At 35.8% G+C, this 19173-nt stretch overlaps 2 pseudogenes; both read right to left on the minus strand.

Moving 5' to 3' along the window:
- Positions 1-3039: 3039 nt before the first annotated feature.
- Positions 3040-5649, minus strand: LOC122684097 (annotated as a pseudogene).
- A 6329-nt stretch (positions 5650-11978) lies between these two features.
- On the minus strand, positions 11979-17819 carry LOC122684098 (annotated as a pseudogene).
- Positions 17820-19173: the final 1354 nt, after the last annotated feature.

Raw genomic sequence — 19173 nt, forward strand, 5'->3', positions numbered from 1 at the left:
ACTGCCTTGCCATGTTTCAGTCCAGGTCAGTCACTCAGTCATGACTGACTCTTTGCGACCCATGGACTGCACGCCAGGCTTCCCTGTCCATGACCAACTCCCGGAGCTTGCTCAAACTCATGCCATTGAGTCAGTGATTGCCATGTTTATGCCAAAGTATTTCAGTGGCAAGGATGCAAAAAGAGGTCAAGATATAGGAATTTGACTGTAATATTAAAACCTTACATCTGGCATTGATAAATTGCATTTGCACAATGATATTTTCCATGAGTCATTGGTGCATGTATGAGGAGAATATGATGTGAAGACATTAGAATGGTAAAGAATGAAGAATACTGAAATTGACAGGCTAGAATAAATTTTGTGTTGTATTGTTCCTTTTTTTCAGATTATTATCAGGAAAGAAGAATCATTTTGCCCAAATTCCTATCTGACTAAGAAATTATCTTGAACAATTTCTATAATTTCTAGTTAATTTCTTCAATTCAAGAAGAGGAAGCCTACAATCAACTGAATCAGTTCTATTTTTGGAAGTCCACTTAATGGGCTTAAAATTTTCTTCTCTTTACATATTAGTTACTAGGTACAATAAAATGGGCTAGTATTCATATTGACTCAGTCTTTAGATGCTGATGTTAAAATTGATCATATATATAAAGATGGATTAATTAGATCCATGTTTATTAACCGCTGAATTAATGGTATCCATTGACATCCATTTTGATTAGCTATATTTCTGACCATGTTTGCTGCCATGTTGTTGCCTTATTGTTGCAACAAGTCAAAAGAAGTTTGAGTGAATTGATAAAGTATGCCAGGAGCACACATTTAAGTCTTTTATCTTATGCAAGAATTTAGAGTTTTCCTTAACATGTCATAGTGTTTTACAAATACCACCTTGAACAACAGAGGAATTATGTAGGCTTTATTTTTCCATTCTGAAATATTGTCACATAAGGACATTTTACAGTGGCAGCTAGAAAATTGAAGACCATCAGAGGCTTTTAATTTTATAATTGTAATGAATAAATATCAGTCTTTCAGTACATTATGGTATTTAAAATACATTGTCACATCCTAGCTTTCTCAACCAACTAATTTAGTGCTTTAGCCTTCAGGAAGCCAGATCAAAGGCAGATGAAATAGTCAAATAGCAAGAACTCAGAGTTTATTCTTTCTAGTGAATGTCTTTATAGTATATGTATAGTATATGTCTTTATAGTGAATGCTTTTATAGTATATTATCTTAATGTCCAAAACCATTCTATGCACCTTCCAAACAAACTTGTGTATATGTGTTCAATATATTAACTGTACTCTGATATACATTTTTAAGCTACTTATCAAACCCTCATTTAATTTTGTATTAAGGAAAGTGAAAGTGAAGTCTTTCAGTCCTGTCTGACTCTTTGCAACCCCATGGACTATAGCCTACCAGGCTCCTCAGTCCATGGAATTTTCCAGGCAAGAATACTGGAGTGGATTGCCATTTCCTTCTCCAGGGTATCTTTCCGACCCAGGGATCAAACCTGTGTCTCCCGCATTGCAGGCAGACGCTTTATCATCTTGAACCATCAGGGATGCCCAGTTTTGTATTGACTATAATTGACATACAGTTGTATTGACATATAATTGACATATGATTAGCAGTGAAAAAGTGTTGTCTTCTATTTTTAGTTTACTACATATTTGTTTATTTGAATGCAATGCTCATTCTTTAGCAAAGAACTCTGATAAACAGGATAATATAAAGTAATCTTTTAATTAGGTGGTTTATTTTGTGAACCACAAGAGACAAAGAGGGGTATTTAACCAGAGCTAAGAATAAGGAAAAAGGGAAGAAAATTGGTGAGCAGAGAGTCACAGAAGAATTGATAGTTGATAATGAAGCACAATTATGTACTTTACTATGATTCTGTCCACTGTCCCTTACATTTTTTTATTGTGTGTGTGTGTGTTTAGCTGTATTCAGATAAAATTGACAAATAGCATGCATATAGTACAGGGCATGAAGATTTAATATATTTGTACATTGTGAAATAATTACTACAATAAAGTTAGTTAACACATTCATCAATTTACATAGCTATCATTTTGAGTGTGCATACCATGAAAACCCTTAAGATCTACTCTCTCAGCAAATTTCAGTCTTACAATACACAATTGTTAACTAGAGTCACAATGCACATGTGACTAATTCATGACTAATTCATCAAGTAGCAGAAAGTTTGTAAACTTTGACCAGTATCAACCATTGTTCCCACCTTTCAGCCCGTAGCAACAGCCAATCTATTCTCTATTTCTATGTGTTTGACCTATTGGATTCTACATGCATGTGAGACTGTATAGCACTTGTCTTCCTCTGTATGAATTATTTCATTTAGCATATGCCTTCATGGTTCTTCCATGTTGTAGCCAATATGGCTTCTTCTAACATGTATGGATTCATACACTTTAAGATCTGAGTAACTGTCAGATCCTCTGCCTGCTATTTTTTCATCTTCCAAATTGAATCCTTTTCTGATTTGACTGAATATCCAAAGATGACTTTCCTTTAGACTGGTTTTAGATACTTTTACTTTTGAATAATAGACCACTATGTGTTAGCTCATGATGAATTTCAGGCTTATTATGAATTACATGATTGTTTAGTTAATACATTATTAATACTAGCTTATATTTAGTAGTATTAAACTACAAGATATACTGTAGTACATAAAGAACCAAAAAGCTCAAAGATCAATGAATAAAATGCACTATAAATATTAGCATAATTTAAATAGTGCTTGACTAAAAACTGAGCAAAAACTAACATATTGAAAAAGTCAGAAAAAATTATCCCAGAAGCTAATGCCATATACAAATTCTGGAAATATAAAGAAGCATGACAGGTGGGGGAAATAGCAATATACCTCAAATAGAAATTATGTTTATCATGTAACCTACCATTTAATTTTAATAAATTATCAATCACCATATATGTATGGATGTGTATGTGTGCACGTATACAAAATATAAATTTTTAAAACCATTTATTCTTTATTTTTTCAGGGTCTGTTTCACATCCTTATTCCTTAGGCTATAAATCAGAGGGTTTAACATGGGAATCACAAGGGTGTAAAACTAAGAGGTCATTTTGTCTTGATCTAGAGAATAGGAAGAACTCGGCCTGAAATACATGAAAAGCATTGTTCCCTGGAAAACTGCCACAGAAGTTAGATGAGAGATGCAGGTAGAGAAAGCTTTGAACCCCACTTTGGCAGAGTGGATCTTCAAGGCCAATAGGATAATATAACAATAAGAGACAAGAACTCCTGAAATGGTACTCAGTTCAATGAAGCCAAAAGCAGTAAATATCAGTAACTCATTGACCTGTGTATCTGAGCAAGATAGCAATAGAAGAGGAGCAACATCACAAAAAAAGTGGTTAATCTCATTTGACCCACAGAAACATAAGCAGAAGGCTAATGTCATGTGTATCAAAGTCTCTGCTATGCTCACCAGGTAAACCCCAGCCATGAGCAGGGAGCACACTCATGTCCTGCTGGACATGCTGACCGCATAGAGCAAGGGGCTGCTGACGACCTTGGTCATAGGCCATCACTGCCAGCAGGAAACACTCACAGTCTATAAAGGTATAGAGCACCAGTAATTGCAGGGCACAGCCATAGAAGGGAATTGATTTGTTCTTAGCAAATAGGTCCACCAGCGTCTTGGGGCCAACTGCTGTGGAAATGCTGAGGTCACTGAAGGAGAGGTGGCTGAGGAAAAAGTACATGGGTGTGTGCAGCTGGGGATCCATCCTAATCAGGGTTATCATTCCAAGATTTGCCAGAAGATTGATGAGATAAACAAGGAGAAATATGGTAAATAGGATCATTTTGTTCACAGCATTATCAGTAATTCCCAAGAAAATGAATTCAGTTATGGAGGAACAATTCCCTCTATCCATTCTTGTTAGTTCTTATGTAAACTTCTGAGAAAATGATCAAGAAAAGGACACTTGCATGTGTAACACTTTTTGGTATCTACAAAATGTCATAAGACAGAATATATTTTTCTATAAATGTCTTTTTATAATTAGAAAAGTATTCAGTCATGTACCCACTCTTTAAAGAGGCATAGCTATCAATTCTTCAATAATAAAAAAGTATCTGAGAAAGACCTTTGAGAAATTGCATGTAAATCTAGATGTCATTCATGAGGTTTGTTGCTTTCTACAAGCTCTTCTCTGAGTGTTAGTTTCTTCATCCCAAGGAGTAGATTTAGAGAAATTTAACTCTTTACCTCTTGAGAAAAACCTAGAAGAGATGCCTGTGTTAGACACAGACTGTAAGACACAGGACTGAGCATTTATGATGACTGAAAATAGTCACTTATATATAAAAAATGAAAGCAATTTTTATGTTTCTCAAAAAAGCATGATTGGTTTCAGAGAATTTGACTTTGTTCCAGAAACAATCAGTATATCAACGACTAGTAATAAAAAAAAAAATTACATTACTTGTTTTAGTTTATGTTATGGTCAGTATTTGCTGAGACATGAATTAAGTATTATTGACCTGGTTTTCTAGAAATTTATTCTTGCTTTCCCACAATGTTCATTACCTCTTTGTGTAGTGGCAGTTGTCAAAAGGTGAATCTCTTAACGAGTGAAAAAAAGAACTAAAAGGAAGTGAAAACAACAGAATTTATTGTATGATTTGCATCGTTTTAGATTTTAAATGGTCTGTTAGTTACTAAATTGGAAATAAGATGAGGGACAATAATGTTTCTAAAATTCATAGACTTTCCTCTATGTGTATAGGTGTTAATGTTTATAAGAAGAGAATGTAAGCAATGAACTTTTTTCCCTCAGAACTAAGTAAACATGGCATGTGGTTCATGAATTTGTACATGTTTTTATTTTAATTGTGGTACCTAATCTATTTTAATAAAACAAAACATGCTTTAAATTCATGTATACATTTTTCCAAAGATAAAAAGAGTAAATATTTCCTGTGAATAAAGAGCAAAATAAAACAAATAAACAGTTTCATTGTGGATATTAACAAGTTCAGATTCTTGTGATTCTGAGGTTGAAATATTTTTAGCCATTGATTTCAGATTTTAATGAGTAAGTCGGCACAAAATGTTTCATTTACAATTTGTTTCCTGAAAATCTTAAGTATTCTCTTCCATATTCTTTAAGTTAGCAACTGGAAACCTACCTGAGATTAGCAGGTCTTGGCTAGTTGAGCAACAAGCAGATGACCTCATATTTTACCAGGTACATTGGAACTTAAATCCCTGTGCTACTGCCCCTCTGCTTTGATGTTATGCAAACATTTCATTAATTATATTTCTGCTTCAGTATTTCCCCCTGAGAATTCAGAAGCTACTTAGCACAGGCTGAGTTTTCATGCCTTCCTCCTGTCATCAAATTGACCTATGGTAAAAAGAAAACTGCAATTTTTTTTTTTTTTTTTTTTTTGTATGATGTGCTTCACAGTTATCCTGAAATGGTTTTCTCCTTCTTTACTTAAAGAGTAAACCTACTGAAACTCGAAAAAGATCCTCCCTCCATTATTTCCATTTCCTTAGATTTGTTCATAGTGTTTTAGAGTCTCCTTCACATCTCATTTAAGGATATTACCACACTTTGTTCATGTTTTCTTTTTTACTGAAATGTAATGTGTACATCATAGAATTCACCCTTCTAATGTCTACAGTTGTTTGTTTTTACTATATTTTTAAGGTTCTTAGGCTATCACCAGTATTTACGTCCACATTTTCATCACTATGATAAGAAATCCTTTATTCTTATTTATTAGATATTTATTAGCTGTTGCTTTCCCTTCCTTCCTTCCTTCCTTCCTGAGCCCTGGTAACTACTAATTTGCTTTCTAATTCTTTGTGCTTTCCAATTCTTGGCCTCCTTTTAAATAGAATTATGCAACATGCTTTTTTGTTTGTTTTTTGGTGGCTACTGTTATTCTTTTCATCAGCCTTGTCTTCATTGAAATATTTTCAAGGTTCATCTATATTGCATGCATTGCTTATTCATCCTTCTTTGAATTTTTGCCATACTTCATCTGTTTTGACAAACAAAATTAGCAGAAATATTCGCAAACCAATCAATGTAATACACCACATTAACAAATTGAAAGATAAAAACCATATGATTATCTCCAAAGATGCAGAGAAAGCCTTTGACAAAATTCAACACTCATGTATGATTAAAACTCTCCAAAAAGCAGGAATAGAAGGAACATACCTCAACATAATAAAAGCTATATATGACAAACCCACAGCAAGCATCACCCTCAATGGTGAAAAATTGAAAGCATTTCCCCTGAAATCAGGAACAAGACAAGGGTGCCCACTCTCACCACTACTATTCAAAATAGTGTTGGAAGTTTTGGCCACAGCAATCAGAGCAGAAAAAGAAGTAAAAGGAATCCAGATAGGAAAAGAAGAAGTGAAACTCTCACTGTTTGCAGATGACATGATCCTCTACATAGAAAACCCTAAAGACTCTTCCAGAAAATTACTAGAGCTAATCAATGAATATAGTAAAGTTGCAGGATATAAAATTAACACACAGAAGTCCCTTGCATTCCTATATACTAACAATGAAAAAACAGAGAAATTAAGGAAACAATACCATTCACCATTGCAACAAAAAGAATAAAATACTTAGGAGTATATCTACCTAAAGAAACAAAAGACCTATACATAGAAAACTATAAAACACTGATGAAAGAAATCAAAGAGGACACAAACAGATGGAGAAACATACCATGCTCATGGATTGGAAGAATCAATATTGTCAAAATGGCTATTCTACCCAAAGCAGTCTATAGATTCAATGCAATCCCTATCAAGCTACCAACGGTATTTTTCACAGAACTAGACCAAAGAATTTCACAATTTGTATGGAAATACAAAAAACCTCGAATAGCCAAAGTAATCTTGAGAAAGAAGAATGGAACTGGAGGAATCAACCTGCCTGACTTTAGACTCTACTACAAAGCCACAGTCATCAAGACAGTATGGTACTGGCACAAAGACAGAAATATAGATCAATGGAACAGAATAGAAAGCCCAGAGGTAAATCCACGAACCTATGGACACCTTATCTTTGACAAAGGAGGCAAGGATATACAATGGAAAAAAGACAACCTCTTTAACAAGTGGTGCTGGGAAAACTGGTCAACCACTTGTAAAAGAATGAAACTAGAACACTTTCTAACACCATACACAAAAATAAACTCAAAATGGATTAAAGATCTAAATGTAAGACCAGAAACTATAAAACTCCTAGAGGAGAACATAGGCAAAACACTCTTCGACATAAATCACAGCAAGATCCTCTATGACCCACCTCCCAGAATATTACAAATAAAAGCAAAACTAAACAAATGGGACCTAATGAAACTTAAAAGCTTTTGCACTACAAAGGAAACTATAAGCAAGGTGAAAAGACAGCCCTCAGATTGGGAGAAAATAATAGCAAATGAAGAAACAGACAAAGGATTAATCTCAAAAATATACAAGCAACTCCTGCAGCTCAATTCCAGAAAAATAAACGACCCAATCAAAAAATGGGCCAAAGAACTAAACAGACATTTCTCCAAAGAAGACATACAGATGGCTCACAAACACATGAAAAGATGCTCAACATCACTCATTATTAGAGAAATGCAAATCAAAACCACAATGAGGTACCATTACACGCCAGTCAGGATGGCTGCTATCCAAAAGTCTACAAGCAATAAATGCTGGAGAGGGTGTGGAGAAAAGGGAACCCTCTTACACTGTTGGTGGGAATGCAAACTAGTACAGCCACTTTGGAGAACAGTGTGGAGATTTCTTAAAAAACTGGAAATAGAACTGCCATATGACCCAGCAATTCCACTTCTGGGCATACACACTGAGGAAACCAGATCTGAAAGAGACACATGCACCCCAATGTTCATCACAGCACTGTTTATAATAGCCAGGACATGGAAGCAACCTAGATGCCCATCAGCAGATGAATGGATAAGGAAGCTGTGGTACATATACACCATGGAATATTACTCAGCCATTAAAAAGAATTCATTTGAATCAGTCCTAATGAGATGGATGAAACTGGAGCCCATTATACAGAGTGAAGTAAGCCAGAAAGATAAAGAACATTACAGTATACTAACACATATATATGGAATTTAGCAAGTGGTAATGATAACCCTATATGCAAAACAGAAAAAGAGACACAGAAATACAGAACAGACTTTTGGACTCTGTGGGAGAAGGTGAGGGTGGGATGTTTCAAAAGAACAGCATGTATACTATCTATGGTGAAACAGATCACCAGCCCAGGTGGGATGCATGAGACAAGTGCTTGGGCCTGGTGCACTGGGAAGACCCAGAGGAATCGGGTGGAGAGGGAGGTGGGAGGGGGGATCGGGATAGGGAATACGTGTAAATCTATGGCTGATTCATATCAATGTATGACAAAACCCACTGAAATGTTGTGAAGTAATTAGCCTCCAACCAATTAAAAAAAAAATAAAAATAAAATAAAAAAGATATCATCAAAAAAAAAAATTAGCAGAAATACTGTGAGTCATTTCTGGGTCTTGTCTTGAAGAAGACAGTATGTGAAAGCCATGAATTACCATGTAGAAATTCCAACTAGCCATCTGAATTTACAATGTGGCACATTCTGAGATTACATGAACTAAAAGGGGAGAATTTGGGTCCATCTTTCTAGACATTCTCATCTAATGTCAATTATTAAAGAACTTGCAACCTAGCCCACCTTTCCACTGAATATTTCATGCAGTCTCAGTAAACATGAGAAAGAACAAAATAAGGAGTCAGTGGTCATTCTCTTAAGTTATCTAGTTTTGAAATACAGTTTATGTAGGAAGAGATAACTAGAACAGTGTGCAAAAACGAATCAGAGAAACAAGCTTTTGAGTATATATGAATGCATGTATATTCAAGGGTTTCCCAGGTGGCTCCGTAGAAAAGAATCGGATTGTCTAGCAGGAGATGTGAGTTCGATCCCTGGGTAGGGAAGAGCCCCTGGAGTAGAAAATGGTAACCCACTCCAGTATTCTTGCCTGGAAAATTTCTTGGAGAGAGGAGCTTGGCAGGTTACGGTCCATGAGGTCACAAAGAGTCAGACACTACTGAGCACACATGGTCAGTGGCCATTCTCTTAAGTTATCTAGTTTTGAAATGCACTTTGTGTAGCAAAAGGTAAGTGGAACAGTGCAAAAATAAATCAGAGAAGCAAGTTTTTGAATATATATATGTGTGTGTGTGTGTGTGTGTGTGTGTGTGTGTGTATAAATGCATGTATATTCAAAGACTGAGGAAAAATGTTTGAAAACCATATAGATAGATAGATAGATAGATAGATAGATAGATAGATAGATAGATAGATAGATAGATAGATAGATAGATAGATAGATAGATGACAAAGAACTTGTAGCCAAAGTAAATGAAGAATCCTCACAGACAGTAAGACAACAAACAACCTAATAAAAATTGAACAAAGAATTTGAACAAATTAAGTCTCATCAAGAAGATATATACAAAGAAACCCACTTCAGACCTAGAGACACATACAGACTGAAAATGAGGGGATGTAAGAAGATATTCCATGCAAATGAAAATCAAAAGAAAGCTGGAAAAACAATACTCATATCAGACAAGATAGACTTTAAAATAACGAATGTTAAAAGAGACAAGGAAAGACACTACACAATGACCAAGGGATCAGTCCGTGAAGAAGACATAACAATTGTAAATATATATGGACCCAACACAGGAACACTTCAATATATAAGGCAAGTGCTAATATCTATAAAAGGGGAAGTCGGCAGTAACACAATAGTGGGGAACTTTAACACTCAAATTACACCAATGGATGGCTCACCCAGACAGAAAATTAATAAGTAAACCAATTCTTAAATGACACAATAGACCAGATAGATTTGATATTTGTAGGACATTCCATCTGAAAGAAGCAGAATACGCTTTCATTTCAAGTAAACGTGGAATATTTTCCATAACAGATCATATCATGGATCACAAACCAAGACCTGGTAAATTTTTAAAAGTTGAAATAGTAACAAGCATCTGTTTCCAATGACAATATGAGAAATCCATTACAAGATAAAGCTGTAAAAAACACAAACATATGGAGGCTAAACAATATGTGACTAAACAACCAATATCACTGAAGAAAAGAAAGAGGAAATTAAAAAAGAAAATACCTAGAGACAAATGACAACAAAAACATGACAATCCAACGCCTAAGGTGCTCAGCAAAACAGCTCTAAGAAGGAAGCTTATTGCAATAAAACTTACCTCAGGAAACAAGAAAAATCACAAAGAAACAACTTTACATTACACCTAGAGCAGCCAGAGAAAGAATAAACAAAGCCCGAAGTTAATAGAAGGAACCAAAACATAAAGGTCAGAGCATAAATAAATGAAAAATATAAAGAAAATAATAACACAGGCCAATAAAACTAAAAGCTGGTTCTTTGAGAATATAAAGTTGATAAGCCTTCAATCAGACTCTTCAAGAGAAGCAAAGAGAAGATTCAAGTCAATAAAATTAGAAATGAAAGATGAGAAGTAACAACTGACATTACAGATATTTTCCATCAGTCATCAGTGATGTGTAAGAAGGATGTGCTATGGAAAGAAGAAGGAAAGTTAGTGATGAGGACTGAAGTAGACAACCTAGAATACATCAGAGTCTTTTGATATGCTGTTCCCTATTTTTGTGGAATTTCAAGAATTTTCGTGGAATAGAAGAGTATCTTCATGCCATTGCTACAGCTTTGATTTGAATTGCAAATTTCCTAAAAAACACTCAGTTCTTCTTTAAGTTATCCAATTCCAGATGAGGAAGCCTATTTTAATCAAATGTTGTCTGCTGCAGCAGTATTTTTGACTTCCACTTAATGGGCTTAATTTTTTCTTCTTTTTTTTCATATCATATTTATTAAATCCAATAAAATGGAGTGATATGTAGGTCAAATCAGTCTTTAGATGCTGTAATATACATCGGACACTTGAATGGAGACAAATTAACTAGATTACATGTTTATTTACTGCACAATACCTGCCAATCCACTGATGCCCTGTTTGTCTTAGACTTTAATTTTCAGACAATATTTTCAGTTAGGCTGCCTTTTATGAGCAACAGTTCCAAAAGAGTTTGGTGAATTGATAAAATATGGTAGAGATAGAAACCTATACATCTTTTATGTAAAAATAAGACTTTTATAAGTTTGTAGCTTTTTCCACAATGAAAAGTTTTCCAACATGCCATAATGTCTCACAAATGCCCTTAAATTTTTTATCCCATGATGATTGTGTGGCTCATTTATTACTAAACTGCTTAGTTCATTAATGTCTACTAGTAGTACCAGCTTAAATTCATTAGTATAGAATCTATAAGATATACTATAAAATATACAAAACCTGAGTTCTGAAAGATTGCTCAGTAAATCTTTGATTTACTTTAAGTCAAAACCTTTAAGACATTGTATAATGTTTTAGTGAGACTGAAATAGTGTTTGAATGACAAATGAACCAAAAATTAGCATAAGTAGAGAAGTGAAAAGGTTTTTCAAAAACAGTAAGTGTCATATATAAATCCTGCCCACATACTAAGCATGATATCTGAGGAAACCTGCAATATTCCTTAACAGTGAAGCTGTGCATAGTCACTCAGTCATATCTGACTCTTTGCGACCCCATGGATTGTAGCCCACCAGGCTCTCCTCTCTATAGGGATTCTCCAGCAAGAATACTGGAATGGGTAGCCATTTCCTCTTCCAGTCTTTACAGTGGAGCTTAATACAAATAATTATTCACTTAGGAACTTGAGAAAATTGTTTCTCCTGTGTCGTGCCATAAAATTTTAATCACACAATTACTATATGTGGGTGGTTGTGTGCATATATGCATAATACAGATATTTAAAAATATAGTTTAGCTTTCAATTTTACTAATGCCTCTTTTATATCCTTTTTCCATAGGCTAAATATTAGAGGATTTAGCAGGGGTATCACAAGAGTGTAAAACAAAGAAATAATTTTGTCTTCATCTAGAGAATAGGATGAATTTGGTCTGAAATACATAAAAAATCATAGCTCCCTGGAAAATTGACACTGCAGTCAAGTGGAAGGTGCAGGTGGTAAAATCTTTGACTTTCCCCTCAGCAAAGTGGATCTTCAAGATTGAAAAGATGATATAAAAATAAGAGTAAGGACTCCTGAAAGAGTGCTCAGTTCAATAAAATCCAAAGCAGTGAATGTCACTAACTCAATGACCTGTGTTTCTGAGCAGGACAGGGAAAAAAAAAAAAAAAAAAACAGGTGTAAATCACAGAAAAAATGGTTAATCACATTTGACCCACAGAAGCATAAATGGAATGCTAATGCCGTGTGTATCTGAGAAATGTTATCCCCACCAGGAAAACCCCAGCCGTGAGCAGGGAGCACGCCCTGCTGGACATGCTGACTGCATAGAGCAAGGGGCTGCTGACGGCCTTGTACCGGTCACAGGCCATCACTGCCAGCAGGAGACACTCACAATCTGCAAAGATAAAGAAGACCAAGAATTGCAGAGCACAACCATAGATAGAAATTGACTTGTTCTTGGCAAATAGGGAGAAATATCAATAACCTCAGATATGCAGATGACACCACCCTTATGGCAGAAAGTGAATTAGAAATAAAGAGCCTCCTGAGGAAAGTGAAAAAGTTGGCTTAAAGCTCAACATTCAGAAAACTAAGATCATGGCATCCGGCCCCATCACTTCATGGCAAATAGATGGGGAAACAGTGGAAAGTGACTGACTTTATTTTCTTGGGCTCCAAAGTCACTGCAGATGGTGATTGCAGCCAAGAAATTAAAAGACCCTTGCTCCTTGGAAGAAAAGCTATGACCAACCTAGACAGCATATTAAAAAGTAGAGACATTACTTTGCCAACAAAGGTCCATCTAACCAAGGCTATGGTTTTTCCAGTAGTCATGTATGGATGTGAGATTTGGACTATAAAGGAAGCTGAGCACCAAAGCATTGATGCTTTTAACTGTGGTGTTGGAGAAGACTCTTGAGAGTCCCCTCACCTTCATGGAGATCCAACCAGTCCATCCTAAAGGAAATCAATGCTGAGTGTTCATTGGAAGGACTGATGCTGAAGCTGAAACTCCAGTACTTTGGCCACATGACATGAAGAACTGACTCATTAGAAAAGACTCATGCTGGGAAAGATTGAAGGCAGGAGAAGAGATGACAAAGGATGAGATGGTTGGATGGCACCACTGACTCAATGGACATGTGTTTGGGTAAACTCTGGGAGTTGGTGATGCACAGGGAGGCCTGGCGTGCTGCAGTTCATGGGATTTCAAAGAGTTGGACACAACTGAGTGACTGAACTGAACTGAACTGGCAAATAGGTCCACCAGCATCTTGGGGCCAATGGCTTTGGAATAGCAGAGGTCAGAGAAGGAGAGGTGACTGAGGAAAAAGTACAAGGGTATATGCAGCTAGGGATCCATCCTAATTAAAATAATCTTTTCAAGATTTGCCAGAATGTTAATGAGATAAACAACAAAAAACATGATAAATAAGATCACTTTAATCCCAGACTTATCAGTAATTCCCCTAAATATGAATTCAGTTAAGAAAGAGCAATTTTCTTTTTCCAATCTTTGGTATTCTTGTCTAAAGTTTTGAAGAAATGACGGAGAAAATGATACATATATGTGAACCACTCCTGGACATTCACAACATATTTATAAGAAAGCATAATTTATTTGTGCTATTTTCTTTTTACATTCCGAAAAGTCTCCATTAAAAGGCACTCTTTGAAGAGATATTGCTATTTAACTGATAATAATAAAAATATCTGAGATAGGCAGTTGAAAAACATCTGTCTGAATCTACATGCCATTCCTGAAGTATAATACTATCTATAAACTCTTTCCCAATAACCTTAGATAGGCAGATAACACCACCCTTATGGCAGAAAGCGAAGAAGAACTAAAGAGCCTCTTGATGAAAATGAAAGAGGAAAGTAAAAAACTTGGCTTAAAATTCAACATTCAAAAAACTAAGATCATGGCATCCTATCCCAACACTTCATGGCAAATAGATGTGGAAACAATGGAAACGTGTTGACAGGCATTACTTTCTTGGGCTCCAAAATCACTGTGGACAGTGACTGCAGTCATGAAATTAAAAGACACTTGCTCCTTGGAAGAAAAGCTATGACCAACCTAGACAGCACATTGAAAAGCAGAGACATTACTTTGTCTGCTGCTGCTGCTGCTGCTGCTAAGTCACTTCAGTCGTGTCCGACTCTGTGCGACCCCATAGACGGCAGCCCACCAAGCTCCCCCGTCCCTGGGATTCTCCAGGCAAGAACACTGGAGTGGGTTGCCATTTCCTTCTCCAATGCATGAAAGTGAAGAGTGAAAGTGAAGTCGCTCAGTCATGTCCAACTCTTAGCGACCTGATGGACTGCAGCCTACCAGGCTCCTCCGCCCGTGGGATTCTCCAGGCAAGAGTACTGGAGTGGGGTGCCATGGACTTCTCCGCTACTTTGTCTACAAAGGTCCATCTAGCCAAAGCTATGGTTTTTCCAGTAGTCATGTATGGATATGAGAGTTGGACAAAAAGAACGCTGAGCACCGAAGAGTTGATGCTTTTGAACTATGGTGTTGGGGAAGATTCTTGAGAGTTCCTTGGACAGCAAGAGATCCAACCAGTCAGTCCTAAAGGAAATCAGTCCTGAATATTCATTGGAAGAACTTATGCTGAAGTGAAGCTCCAATAGTTTGGCCACCTGATGCAAAGAACTGACTCATTGGAAAAGACTCTGATGCTGTGAAAGATTAAAGGCAGGAGGAGAAGGGGACTATAGAGGATGAGATGGTTGGATGACATCACCAACTCGATGGACATGAGTTTGAGCAAGCTTTGGGAGTTGGTGATGGACAGGGAAGCCTGGTGTGCTGCAGTCCATGGAGTCCCAAAGAGTCAGATGCGATTGAGCAACTGAACTGAACTGAATTTTGGACTAGTGTTTATGTAGCAAAAGATTGTCCTTCCCTGGTGACATATATGGTAAAGAATTCTCCTGCAATGCAAGAGAGCTAGGTTCGATATCTGGGTCTGGAAAATCCCCTGTAGAAGGGAACAGCAATCCACTCCAGTGTACTGGCTTGGGAAATCCCATGGATAGAGGAGCTTGGGGGGCTACAGTTATGGGTCACAAAGATTCAGACATGACTGAGCAACTTTCACTCACTCACAACAAAAAATAAACATAATCAGAGAGAAATATTTCCATAAAATAGAAAATATTTCAAAACCATTTATCCATATATATGACAAAGAACTTGTATCCACAATATACTAATAGCTTTCCTCATTGAAAAAAAAAAAAAAAGACTTAAAAAATGCCCCCCCAAAAATAAAAATTAACAGAAATGTTCAAAAAGAAAATACATAAGCAAGAAGTTAATGCATGAGATCTTCCTCAGAACCATTAGTTATTAAAGCAATGAGGATAAAGTCACAACACAATAACATAACACAAATGTCAAATGGACTGAAATTAATATACTCAGCATAACAAATTTCCTAATTCACCAGAAATCTCATCTGGGAACTATCAGAGACAGGCTTTCTTATCTGTTTGGGTGTTTTTCTTTGTTCTTTTCATTTGTTTGTTTTTCTACTTTTATTTTCTACAAATCCGGGAAATCATTTAGCTTAAATCCATATAATTATTTCATATTTAATTTTGGAAATGTGATTTTCTTTTTTTTTTAATGAGATTCTTAATGGCAACTTTTGATGCCTTTTTATGTCATTGTTATTCTTGGTTGTGAGGATCGCAACACTGAAATACCAATTGTACTACTGTGGAGCTATCAGTGAGGCAAAGTTCAAGCCAAAACTAATTGCTAATATTTTGCCAGTAAAATCAAGAAATTGATGGATTTGTGTTTCAGAAGAATTTTATTGTCATTCCACTTCTCTGTTGCACATATGGTGTACGTAGAATTGGTTTTGGTCGCATAATTATGGTGGTTAGTCACTCAGTTCTGTCCGACTCTTTGCTGTCCATGGGATTCTCTAGGCAAGAATACTTGAGTGAGTTGCCATTCCCTTCTCCAGGGGATCTTCCTGACTCAGGGATCAAACCCGGGTCTCCAGTATTGCAGGAAAATTCTTTAATGTCTGAGCCACCAAGGAAGCTCTAATTATACTCCAATCCAAATTAATTTTTACCTCGGGAATCCCTGTTTTCTGGGATGCAACTATTTGTTGCAACAACTAGTTTGTTCAGCCAGAACCCAGCTTTAGCTTTTTAACAGGACTGTTCCTCAAACACATGTAGATTAACTTCCTTTCAATATTCCCCCACCTAACAATTTAACTGAGCGTGGGTAACTACATTGTTATTGCAAGCTGGGTAACCTAAGGGGGGGAAAATCTTCCAATGGGGTTTGTGTTTCATTAAAAACGGAGATCTTAAATAACTGTAAAACATCTCTTAAAGAGAAAGTGTATTCCTCAGATATAAGCAAGTGAGAGAAAGGCTCTATATTTAGAGTTTTCCTGGTGCTTTTCAAACACTAAAACAATTTTAGGCAGACCATATCACCCAGACGATCTTCTTCAAAATACAGTTGTCTGTTCGTCAAACCTATTATGACATGGAGTTCATTGCGTGGTATGGTACTGAAGTATTTTATAGCTCACAGGTTCTGTGAAAATGAGGGGAGATCCAGTGGGTGGATAAAGACAGTGTTGTTCTACAGGCAAGGTGGCACTTTTAGTAACATAAAGATTAATAAGGTACTGAGATACTGAGAGGGTAACAGGCAGGAGGGCCAGGGGTCTCCAAACGGAGGAAAGAGGCTGCAAGTGCCAGACAATTTTATCTCTCTTAAGCGGCAGGAGGAAGCAAACCAGCAATATATTTTTTTCTTCTCTATACAAATTTAAAAGGAGGTTTCTCTTAAAATGCTGTGTTGCCATGATACCTGGTTTCACCTGAAGCTAACTACTCTCAAACCTTGAGTTAACCAATACATTTCTTTTTCTTATGGAAATGTTGTCTTAAGCTATATTAATGTACCCCAGACTCTGTCTTCAAGTTGGTTCCGCCAAACGGCCTAAACTACTTACTCAGATATTGTTCCCTAATCTATGTAAATGAAACTATCTGTTGGTAATCTGCCCTTCTACAAGATTCAAGTCAATCGTTTTATGGCCAGAGATGAATTATCTGGTGCCATTCTAAATTCTAAGACATTCCTTTCTTTTCATTAACAGACTGTGAGTGACTATATAATTTACAGCTAAAGACTAGGAGGTGGATACTCTTTTGCCCCCTTCTGATGCCTATGTCGGAAGCTTTCTCTATCTCCTTTATGCTTTAATAAAACTTTATTACACAAAAGCTCTGAGCGATCCAGCCTCGTCTCTGGCCCTGGATTGAATTCATCTCCTCCGGAGGCCAAGAATCCTGGCGTCTTATCGTTCAGCAACAACCTTTCAACACTCTAGAAAGTATGCACTATATCCATTACATAAACATACAATAAATCCTTTACAAGAGACTTTTAGAATTAAAAATAAAAATCAGTACTTTCCTACAATCTCATAGTGAAGGTACTGTGTTTATGGAATGTCATTTTAGATTGTAATATACACATAGAAATTTTTCATCTAAATCAGTACTATTTTTGGAATTACATTTAATGAGCTTAAAATTCCCTTCTCTTTACATCATTCCCACTAGATCTAATAAAATGAGCTAATATTTGCAATGCAGCCTTTAGTTGCTGAAATAAATATATATAATAAGCATGAAGAATGGTTAATTAATGTGTTCATTAACTCTTAATTAATGGAAATCCATCAACTTCCTATTTTGCTTGACTTTAATATAGTCCAGTCAATTTTTTCTGCCATGTTTCTCCTCATAAGCAACAATTCAAAAGACATTTGGCTGAGTTGATAAAATACACCAGGAGTAGAAAATTTCAACCTTTTATATTATACAATTATTCTAAGGTTTTTCCACCAAGAAAACTCTTTTCAACATGCTATAGTGTTTCACAAATACCACTCTGAATAACAAAAGAATTTTGTAGGCTTTATTTTTCCATTCTGAAATATTTTCACATAAGGATATTTTACAATGACATCTAGAAAATTTAAGACTATCAGAGGTCTTTTAACCTTACACTTTTAATGGATAAATAAGAGTGATCTTCAGTACTTTATGGTATTTCAAATATATGTTTATATTCTCACTTTCTGTCCTTTAGCCTTCAGGAAACAGATTCAAGGTATATGAAGCATCAAATATCAAGAACTTATAATTTCTTACATCTAATTCAATTAATAAATATGTATGTCTTTATAAAAGTCTGTTATTTTTTTTCCACAATCACTTCTGCACCTTCCCAAAGCTGTTGTTATATGCATACAATAGTTATAGTATATTGTGATATATAGGGCTTCCCTAGGGGCTCAGCTGATAAAGAATCCACCTGCATATTGTGATATATATATATGGCACTTAGAAAACTCTCAGTTAATTTTGTGTTTCTGAGATACAAGTAATAGCCAAAAAAGGTTGTCTAGTATTTTTAGGTTAATATATATTTGCTTATTTTATGCTTCAGGCAACTTTCAGTGCTTTGATTAACAAGGATGGAATGCTTTGTTCATTACCAAAGAATGAGCACAAACAGTGTGGTATAAAACAATGCTTTAGGTAAGTGGTTGTTTGTGAACCACAAAGAGACAAAAAAGGGGCACTTAGGGCTGAGAAAGAAGGAAGGAAAAGTATCTCGGGAGAAGTGCAGAGGAATTGGTAGTTGATAACAAAACACAATATTGTATTTTAACAAGTCACTTTCTATACTTTCCATAGGGCTTTATAATCTAATATTAAGACTTCTTTCCTTCTCATTTTTAACATAGCTACTTCAAATGTAATTGATAGATACCACATATAGTTACAAGGTATACAATGTGATGAAGTGATATATGTATACTTTGTGAAATGATTATCACAATAAGGTTAATTAATACATGCATAACCTCACATAGTTACCATTTTGAGTGTGTGTATG

The sequence above is a fragment of the Cervus elaphus genome, chromosome 26 (assembly GCF_910594005.1).
Source record: "Cervus elaphus chromosome 26, mCerEla1.1, whole genome shotgun sequence".
Taxonomy (NCBI): Eukaryota; Metazoa; Chordata; class Mammalia; order Artiodactyla; family Cervidae; genus Cervus; species Cervus elaphus.